Genomic DNA, 8,774 nt, shown 5'->3' on the forward strand with positions numbered 1-8,774 from the left:
TGCTCCATGCAAAGCTGGATCTGAGCCAAGCAGAAGGGGACCCCCGGGGACAGAGGAGGTGTGTCTAGGTGCCGTACAGCAGAAGCCATTCTGAATTTTGTAGGTCCTTGAAGCGACGGATCCAGCAGATATCAGGATTTGATGTCTAGTGGCACAGTGACCAGGTAAAGGTGCGGCACGGTGTGGCAGGTCGATACCTGGGATGAGGACTTATGGGGAAAACACAGCCAGAGCTCTGATGCTGGTGGCCAGGGTGACAGGATGGTGAGGCCTGTCAGAGATGTGGGTGGGGGCAGTTTTGGGTTGGACCATGTGGGTTTCAGGGTGTCAGGTTAAAGAGAGACCATAGCAGGACTGACTACCTAGGTGTCGTCATCTTTCTTCTCTGATCGGGCAGGATCCTGAAGCCCTAACATGGGCATTTTGACTTCAAGGTCATTATTCTTACAATTGTATCAGTTTGATTTTTGTTGCTATGACAAAATAACAGAGATCAAGTCCTTATACCAGCTGGGTGTGGTGGTGCACACATTTAATTCCAGCATCTGAGAGGCAGGCAGGTTTTTGTGAGTTCAAGGCTAGAATGGTTTATATGGCAAGTTAGGTTCCAGAGGAGCCAGGGATACACATAATGAGACCCTATCTAAAAAAAAAAGGATCTCTTTGGTTCATAAATCTAGAAATTTGAATCCATAGTGGATTAACTGTGCAATGAATCAGCACATTGTGGCATGAGCACTTGGGAAGGAAATTGCTCACCTCACGGAAGGTGGAGGGAAAAGCCCAGAAGGGACCTGGACCCCAACATTCCCTTTAAAGGAGTGTTTCAATGACCTAACTTCCTCCCCAGGCCTGTCTCATCTCACAGTGGTTCTTCCAGGGATTGCTGCAAGTTGGGTATCTGACTGCACTTACTTAGTCCCTAGCAATTGTCACCACGTGATAGTAACATCAGGGCTATGGCAGATCTCAGCTCTCAGCGTGCCAGGCTCACAGGGGAGGCAGACCTCTGGGTGTCTGTGAGGGGTTATCTAGATCAGATTAATGTTAGTCTCACCCTAAATAGAGGCAACAACATTCATGGGCTGAGTAAAAAGGAGAAACCGAGCTACGGGCCAGCATCCATTGCTTCCTGCTTCCTGACTATGGATGCCCTGTGACCATCCAGCTGCCTCACGCTCACATCTGCTGTCTTGACTTCTCTTCCTCCCTTAAGTTAAGCTCCGGGTATTTTGTCACAGAGAGAGAAAAGTGGCTTATATGTCATTTTAAGCTGCAGTTTTACAAATTGAATAGAGATTTTTACAGATTTGCATAGAGTAAAAGTAGACTGCGTTTAGACTGTATTTTATGAGTTGACCAATGTGCACAGCTCATGGGATACCCCATCAGCACACAGTTCCTTTTCCCAGTGAGCTCCCTTGCATCCCATCAGAGCCCTGGTATCCATGGCAAAGGTTCCCTCCTGGGTGTCTTTCCCTGATAGCCATGGAGGTAAAGCTAGGTGATGATGAGTGACCTCTTCATCCTGTTGGTCCATATTTTCAAATATGTCCACCATTGTCTGGTCACTGCTGGTCATCAGTATTCACTGCATGCTGTTATGGACATGTGGACTCCCTCAGGACTTTATGCCAGGACTTGGGTTCAAATCTCCACATCCAGTTGCCTTAACATTGGCCAAGTCAGGTTTCAGTTTTTTGTCCAGGAGACTGTGTCTGTGGGGGTTGGGTGGGAGTAGATGGAGATAGGTGGGGGGTGGGGGTGAGTCTTATGCTCTACAGCATCTTCTGGCTAGATCTATGACCTAGGAAAGCTGAGATGCCACAATGGCTGCTCCTACAATGGCAAGGACCAGAGGTAGATCAAAAGCTATTCCAGCCAGTTCCTCTAAGAGATGGGAGCTAAGCCAGGCATAGTGGCGCACGCCTTTAATCCCAGCACTTGGGAGGCAGAGGCAGGCAGATTTCTGGATTTCCAGCCTGGTCTACAAAGTGAGTTCCAGGACAGCCAGGGCTATACAGAGAAACCCTGTCTCGAAAAACCAAAAGATAGAGAGAGAGAGAGAGAGAGAGAGAGAGAGAGAGAGAGAGATGGGAACTGTGAACCCTGAGAAAATATATTTCCAGATCCCACCATCTTTGGAGGACACAGAGAGCAAAATAATCTATAAAACTATATGGAAGTCAGTCTCATTTATACTTCACTGGCGGAACAGTGCAGGCAATCGAGGACCAAGTTTGGAATCTTGTCGTAACTGCTATTCTATACTCACTAACTGCTAGAAAGCCCAACAGCCCTCGGCCCATCCACTTGATCATCTAAAGTTTCCCTTAGAATCCTAAGTAGCTTTGAGCCCTGGGTCTTTCTGATTCAGGTATGACTTCTGGGTAGAGATTTGTGAACGGAAGTAAGGAAGAGCTGAGGGAGAAGCTTTCAATTTCTCAGCAAACATCACTGAGTGTTTGCTGGTCTGGGACACACATCCTTATATCTCTCCCTGTTCCTTGCTCCTTAGGGTTGGGACTTGGGTCGATAGGTTTGCTGTCGGCGCCCTGCTGAGCACACAGCTGTGCATACTTAACCTCTGCTGCCTGCAGTAACAGTGGATCCGTGAAGGACCTTTGTTAGGCCCACAAGTACCCTGTGAGGTCCATAGTCATTTATCTCCCCCTTGTAGGCAGGAAGCTGCAGCTCCAACACACCAGTGATGTATCTAAGGCCATACCATTGGTAACTGGTGTGGCCAGGACCACACCCCGTGTTTCTGACTCACAGCTGGGGAGAATGTAGTCCTTATGGGGAGAAGGTGCAGTGAGTCAGAGGCAGGAGTGGCCATCATTTATACGCCTTGGTGCTTGGAGACTACAAGCCAAAAATGACTGTCAAGGCTCAGAGCTGAGCTGTGGGCAGGGCCTCCTTGGTGAGTCAGAGGCCTGGAGATCAGGACTCTTGGAGGGAAGGTTATAGGTGGGGCAGGGAGCTGGCTACAGGCCTGGCTGTGCCACATGAAGCCAGTTTGTGAGATGAGAGGGCCCAGTGAGCAGATAGGGATCCTGACCCAGATCCCTTCAGACACCTCAAGAAATCACCAGGGCTCTTGTTTAAGGCCAGATTCTGACATAAGAGGTCCCGCTGGAGCCCAGACCTCATTGATGGCAGGTTCTCTGTGCACATTCATTTTTCCAGCCTGTGGGCCACCCTCGAGCAAAGCCCTAGAGGACAGAACCCCAGCACTGCAGCAGATATGAGATGGAGAAGCCAACCAAGTGAGCTATACCTGCTGCTGTCCTTCATGGTAGCTGGGTATGAGAAATACGACAGGTCAGAGGCAGATGGAGGTCCGGAGAAGTGGAGGGCTGGGGCGGGAAGGAGGAGGAGGCAAGACACACAGTCAGACTGCTCCTTATCATCCCTTTCCATCTCAACACGGAGTAAAGAGATAGGAATGAGTCATTCCTAGAGCTGAAGGCCTTCATTAGAGTCACACTAAGTACTTAAGAAGTAGGGCCGGGGGTCTCTGTTCCGCAGGATGGGGTTTGTGAAAGTTGTCAAGAATAAGGCCTACTTTAAAAGATACCAAGTGAGATTTCGAAGATGGCGAGAGGGTAAAACTGACTACTATGCTCGAAAACAATTGGTGATCCAGGACAAGAATAAGTACAACACACCCAAATATAGGATGATAGTTCATGTAACTAACAGACAGATCATCTGCCAGATTGCATATGCCCGTATAGAAGGGGATATGATCGTCTGTGCAGCATATGCACATGAACTTCCAAAATATGGTGTGAAAGTTGGCCTGACAAATTATGCTGCAGCCTATTGCACCGGCCTGCTGCTGGCCCGCAGGCTTCTGAATAGGTTTGGCATGGACAAGATCTATGAAGGCCAAGTGGAGGTGAATGGAGGTGAATACAATGTGGAAAGCATTGACGGTCAGCCTGGTGCCTTCACTTGCTATCTGGATGCAGGTCTTGCCCGAACTACAACTGGCAATAACGTTTTTGGGGCCCTGAAGGGAGCTGTGGATGGAGGCTTGTCTATCCCTCATAGTACCAAACGATTCCCTGGTTATGACTCTGAAAGCAAGGAGTTCAATGCAGAGGTACATCGGAAGCACATCATGGGTCAGAATGTGGCAGACTACATGTGCTACCTAATGGAGGAAGATGAAGATGCGTCTAAGAAACAGTTCTCTCAGTACATCAAGAACAACGTAACTCCAGACACGATAGAGGAGATGTATAAGAAAGCTCATGCTGCTATCCGAGAGAATCCAGTCTATGAGAAGAAGCCCAAGAGAGAGGTGAAGAAGAGGTGGAATCGTCCCAAAATGTCTCTTGCCCAGAAGAAAGACCTGGTTGCTCAAAAGAAGGCAAGCTTCCTCAGAGCTCAGGAAAGGGCTGCTGAAAGCTAAAGCAGTTTTCTATGAAGATTTTTTTCATAAAGACAATAAACATATTGATCAAGCAGCAAAAAAAAAAAAAAAAAAAAAAAAAAAAAAAAAAAAGTAGGGCCGGGCAGTGGTGGCGTACACCTTTTAATCCCAACACTTGGGAGGCAGAGGCAGGCGGATTTCTGAGTTCAAGACCAGCCTGGCCTACAAAGTGAGTTCCAGAACAGCCAGGGCTACACAGAGAAACCCTGTCTCAAAAAACAAAACAAAACAAAACAAAACAAACAAAAAGGCTGCTCTGGGTATCAGATAGCCCAAAAAGATGAGGCTCAGCCTCCAAGACTCACAGGGGCCACCAGAAGGACCAAGGGGCTGCAAGGGAAAGGAACGGTAAAGAGCAGGTCACAGGAGGCCAGGAGATCCTAGGTGGGGGACATCTCCTGGTGTCAGTTGTTCAAACTGTGCCCATACCATCCGAGGAAGACCAGGAACGTGTATGTGGGCACGTTCAGTGAGCAGCCCTGAGGCCTCAGTGAGTCTCCTCAGAGAGGGGACCCAGAACAGTATGGTGACCATGCAGGAGCACAGGTGGCCTTAAAGAATGGGCATGACTCAGACGAGGAGAAGGGAATTGGTCATTCTTGTCCTTTTGAAAGAAAGATGAATTTCAAGACCTGTAAGTCATATAAAGTACTCAGAAATTGCTGGTTGTTGTGAGCTAGAGGCTGCCTGGGGCTGAGAATAAAGAAAAACAAACCCGGGTATGCCCCGTAGTTAAAACATTCCTGGGAACATCTTGACCATAAGATAAAGAGGAATGTGAGGACATAACAGGGCTATCTAAACTGAGTCAACAACTCACAGAACTCTGACACCCTGCACGTATATGTAATTTTTCTGCTGATGTTTGAATAAGCCAATAGTGTGTCACTATGCTGAATTCCACACCCCTAAGCCCCTTACCCCATAAAAACCCCTAGCTTTTGAGCCTCGTGGCCGACATCCGTTATCTCCTGTGTGGGATGCATGTCGGTCCGGAGCTCCGTAATTAAACGTCCTCATGTATTTACATCAAGATGGTCCTTTGTGATTTTTGGGGTGCATGCCGAATCGGGAATTGGGTGGGGGTTTCCCCACTAGGTTCTATCACTTTGTCCCACAAGTAAAAGGTGAGTCTACCTTGGGCTATCAACAGCAAAGGCTTGGGGACAGGCTTAACAGGAAACTTTTAGATAGCAGAGGAAGAAGCAAGTGACATTTCCAGTATGGCTGAAAGTCCCTTCCAGGAAGGAGTTCTGGGTGGAAGCCCTGTGTCCTGTGTGCCAGAGAAAGGACAGAGCTGGGCCCTGCCCAGGAGGGAGACTGTTGGATCTCAGGGAAGACAGGAGGTAATTAAACATCCCTAGGGAAGCAGTCTCGAAAGTGAAAAGCTGAACTTTAGAGATTGGGGTATTAGCAGTGTGGGAACAGGGAAGAAACAAAAACCTGGGGTGGGGGTGGGGAAGGGGATGGGGGTGGAGGTCATAGTATGGCCTGGAAGCCAGCCAGCTCTGTCTGTGGGAAAAGCCCTAAGTACTTGTGGTTATGTAGGCTCTGTGTGGACTTGGGAGGTAGAAGGGAGGATGCCTAGAGCTGCGAGGGTGAGAAACACCCAAGAGCAGGGCCAGTGCAGAAGGTGCTCTTGATGCTTCAGGGGAGATGAGACTCTCTTTCCAGTGTGTGAGGTGGGGTTGCTGGCTCGGGGAGGGAACTCTTCTATGCTTGAGCAGACACCTGAGGAAGGAAGCCAGGAAGGCATCCAGGGAACAACACATAAAAACCTTTCTAAGCAGTACTTGTTGGCTCTAGAAGGAGGAGAGTGAAAGGACACTAGTTTTCCTTGAGGGAAACTCAAGAGGAGAGATGGAGAGAAAGAAAGAGAGGGGAAGATAGAGACTGAGATGGATGGAAGGATGGATGGATGGATAGATAGATAGATAGATAGATAGATAGATAGATGATACATTTGGCAGAAGGGCTGAGTTGAACATTGTGACAAGGTCCAGAACAGTTTGGGTAATACTCACTTAGCAATTGTAGTTTCTTTGTGCTTTGGGTTTTGTGCTACAGTGGATGAAACCTAAGGCCTCCAGCCTGCTAGGCAAGCACTCTTTCCTGAGCCACACTGCAGCCCCAATCCTAGTTTCTAATGCAAGCCACGTCTCTCTTTGGTAAAGAAAGTAAAACACATTGGGGTTTAAGAACCAAGCCACATCCCAGCCCCTAGCATCGACTGCCTGGCGGCTGTCTGTCACAGGCCCCTGTAGTCTACAGACCGGGGTGGAGTAGCAGCAAAGGGGACATGTGCAAGAAAACAGATGCATGCATGGTACCTCTTCTTGGTGAGCTGGCACAGAAAGCTTGAGTGGGTTCTATCTAAAAGAACGGAGATGCCGGAGTACTGTGGGATGGAAGAAACAAAGCCAGAGAGCAGGAGCAAACCAGACATCCCTGTTGGCAAAAGTGGGGCTGAGTAGGGCTGGGACTGCAGAGGTCCAAGGGCACAGAACCAGTGTGGGAGATGAGGAAGAAGACCTGGGAGAAGGCTCTGAGGAAGGAAGCCTGCAGGCCTGGCAGGCAGGAGGCCCAGCAGGCAAACTGCAGAGTGTAAAACTTAAAACAACAGCAGCAACAACAATAACAGCAACAACAACAAAACCCTCAAATGCTACAGTCACAGAAAAACTACAGATGCTGAGCTTTTGCAATCAGCTCTTCAGAGAGCCTGAGATTAGGAAATTCTGGATTTGGGGATTTGGAGGGATGAATGTTTGGGTTTGATGGTGGAAGCAGAAGAGGCTAAAGGGAGAGGCAGGCCAGGAGGAGTCAGGAAATGAAACTAGAAGCTGAGTCCATGAGAAGGATCCAGAAAACTCCCAGTGTCCTCTCTGTTTGCTAGGGGGTCAGGGTCACCAAGCTATGTCCCTCAGCTTTCCCTTACTGTGACAAATGTCTGAGTCAATTTATAAAAATAAAAGGTTGCTCTGGGCTTACAGTGACCACTGATGGATGAGTGGACAGGGAAAATATCTGAAAAAAGTCATAGTCATGATTTATACATCAGAATAACAAGTCATACAGGAACTGGGGCACATGCCTGTAATCACAGTACTTGGGAGGCTGAGGCAGAAGGAGAGTAGAGGGCTAGCCTGGACTGCCGTGCTTCCAATAAATAAATAAATGAATAAAAATAAATACGAAGATGAGGAAGAAGGGAGGAGTTTGGCTTTGGTTTTCTGTGAGTACAATATACCAGAGGGGGAGGGGGAAGGAGAAAAAGAGGGAGGGGGAGAGGGAGAGGAAGAGGGAGAGGGAAAGAGAGAGATCAAAGGAAATCCTGGGAAGGCTCAGAGGTTCCTGTACAAAGGTCAAGTAGGGGGAGGTTTCCAGCTGTGTAGTCACAGGGTTCAAGGATCCTAGAGTATTAACTGTCCATTTTGTTCCCGCACCAGTGTTCCCTGGGGGTGCGGATATACACAGCAGTGCAGCCGACTGTGGCTTGTGGGATTTCTGAAGCAGGAATCTGCTAGAAGACTTCATATAAGGAACTCAAAGAGACCCTGACCTAGTGTGCCCTTGAAGAAATCAGGTCACTTCATCTTATCTTTGGCTTTTAGAGCAGCCACTACATAAAACCCCATAGCTCTCTGAGGGCTCCCCAGAGCCCACAGGTCAGCTTGAGTGGTCACTGGAACAGACAACCGGTTGCCCAAGCCATAGAAAGCGCCATAGTATGCATGTGGCTGGGAACCACGGTCTCCAGTGGAGCTGGAGAAGGCTCAGACAAACCGTAGCCAAAGCATCAGACCCAGGCTAAGCCAGAGGGATGGTTTTGCTTCATCTCAGTAAAAGAACTCAAAGGTAGACATTTCCACCACAGTAGTAACAACTCCCCCCACCCATGCCCTGCAGCGCTACCTTGCCACTGAGCTATCCCCCTACCACCTTTGGACTTTTAATCAGCAGATGCCATTGAAGAGTTTTGTCATTGGGATGGTTACTCTTCATTGTTAACTTGGCACAAACCAGAATAACTAGGGACAGTCTCAGGGAGGGACAGTCTACAATGGGTTGGCCTGTGCTCATGTCTGATGGGGGATTATCTTGACTGTCCATTGATAAAGGAAGACCCATATCACTGTGGTGATACCATTCCCCAAGCAGGGAGCTTCTAAAGAGTATTAGAGAGAAAACAGCTAGCTGAAAGGAGTTACAGAGACAAAGTTTGGAGCTGAGATGAAAGGATGGACCATCTAGAGACTGCCATATCCAGGGATCCATCCCATAATCAGCTTCCAAACGCTGACACCATTGCATACACTAGCAAGATTTT

At 48.4% G+C, this 8,774-nt stretch overlaps 1 protein-coding gene and 1 pseudogene across 1 annotated transcript in view; one reads left to right on the plus strand and one right to left on the minus strand.

Moving 5' to 3' along the window:
* The window catches only part of Ngef (neuronal guanine nucleotide exchange factor), a 96,237-nt gene that overhangs the window by 68,550 nt on the left and 18,913 nt on the right, over positions 1 to 8,774 (minus strand). The window lies entirely within an intron of this gene.
* Positions 3,518 to 4,441, plus strand: LOC110303279 (annotated as a pseudogene).

This window comes from Mus caroli, chromosome 1 (assembly GCF_900094665.2).
Source record: "Mus caroli chromosome 1, CAROLI_EIJ_v1.1, whole genome shotgun sequence".
Classification (NCBI taxonomy): domain Eukaryota; kingdom Metazoa; phylum Chordata; class Mammalia; order Rodentia; family Muridae; genus Mus; species Mus caroli.